This window comes from Chiloscyllium punctatum, chromosome 18 (assembly GCF_047496795.1).
Source record: "Chiloscyllium punctatum isolate Juve2018m chromosome 18, sChiPun1.3, whole genome shotgun sequence".
Classification (NCBI taxonomy): Eukaryota; Metazoa; Chordata; class Chondrichthyes; order Orectolobiformes; family Hemiscylliidae; genus Chiloscyllium; species Chiloscyllium punctatum.
The window spans coordinates 96,870,701-96,872,577 of record NC_092756.1 but is presented as its reverse complement, the minus strand read 5'-3'; positions in this window follow the sequence as shown (position 1 = coordinate 96,872,577).

The window sequence follows — 1,877 nt, the reverse complement described above, 5'->3', positions numbered from 1 at the left end:
CCAGTAGAAATTCCAGTGACGCAGAAAATGGATTATCCGCCCTTTGTTTAGATTGCAAGTTGGAAAGTTCATCTCTGTGATGGGGAGGTGCTGGTGTTGGACTGGGGTGTGCAAAGTTAAAAATCACACAACACCAGGGGGTGGGGATGGTTCAACCCGTTTTAACCCCTGCCCTTCTAGAGATGGTTTAAAAAAATCACACAGCATTGGGGATGGGGATGGTTTAACCCCTGCCCTCCTAGAGATGGTTAAAAATCACACAACACTAGGGGGTGGGGATGGTTTAACCCCTGCCCTTCTAGAGATGGTTAAAAAAAATCACACAACACCAGGTTATAGTCCATCAGGTCTATTTGGAAGCACTAACTTTTGGAGCGCTGCTTCTTCATCAGGTGGATGTGGAGCAGGAGCATGAGACTCAGAATTTATAGCAAAAGATGATCATTTCAGTTGCATGACACTGTAATCTTTTGGGATAAATTCTGTGTCTCATGAACCTGCTCCACATCCACCTGATGAAGGAGCAGCGCTCCAAAAGCTAGTGCTTCCAAATAGACCTGGTGGTGTGTGATTTTTAACCATCTCTAGAAAGGCAGGGGTTAAAACAGGTTAAACCATCCCCACCCCCCCAGTTCCCAAATACCAGGATGCACACAGGCCAACCCAACCCAATATCACGTGTTGAGTATTCTTTCCTTCCCAACATCCCTCGGTCTACTGTGTTCCAAGAAAATAGTTCACCACCACCTTCTCAAGTAGCAGTTAGGGTTTTGGGATGGGCTCATCCCTAGATTTCACATGACGATGTGGGAGGGTCAGGATTTTGCATCCTCAGGTAAGGCTGAGAACAAGGGCCCCGTATCCCAGCACTGGGTCATTTTCCTGGCAAGGGTTAGGGTGAGGTGGGAAGGAGGCTGCTCCCCTACACTCAGATCATGGATGACCACGTCCAGGTGGGTGAAGCAGCACGGCTGGGTCTCCCAGGGCAGTCCCCATGGCCCAATGCAGACACTGAAACAGGCCGAGCAGATCCAGACAAGGGGCCAATGCTCCAGGCTGCTTTCCAAGCTCAGCTATAGCAGCAGGGTCAGGCTGGAAAGGTCTCCTCCAGACGTCTACCCGGTAACCCCAACACCACTCTCTCCTCCCCTTCCTCCACCCCTCGTCCAAACCTCCATTCCTCTTTCACCCCCCCCATTCCATCTGCTCCACCATCACCACTCTCCTACATCACTCCTGCCCCTTCCAAACTCCCTCCTACGCACTTCCACTTCTCCCAACTTCTCCCCCCTCCTTCCCCTCCATTCCTCTCCTAACCCTCCATTCCTCCTCCCTCCAACCCACTTCTCCCACCTCCATTCCTCATCTCCTCCTTCTCCCTCTTCCCCAACTTCACCCCATTTCTATTCCCCTTCTCCCTTTTGCTTCTCGTTCCCACCTCCATCACCCCCACCGCCCCCTCCTTCCCCTCCTTCCCCCATCGCCCCCTCCTTCCCCCATCGCTGCCTCCTTCCCACCCACTGCCTTCCTCATTCCCTCCTTCCCCCACCGCTCCCCACCAACCCCCTCCTTCTCCCAGCCCAATACTGGTCTCCTATGTAGTTTGCATAAATTGGAAGACACTGCCTCTAGATGTGCCCCCTCCCCTCCACTTACCTGTCATGGCACTTTCGCATTTTATTCACTCATGGGACATAGGTGTTATGGGCTGGGTCAGCATTTATTGCCTGTCCCTAGTTGCCCCTTGAGAAGGTGGGGGTGAGCTGCTTTCTTGAACTGCTGCAGTCCATGTGCTGTACGTAGACCCACAATACCCTTAGGGAGGGACTTCCAGAATTTTGACCCAGCAACAGTGAAGGAACGGCGATATATTTCCA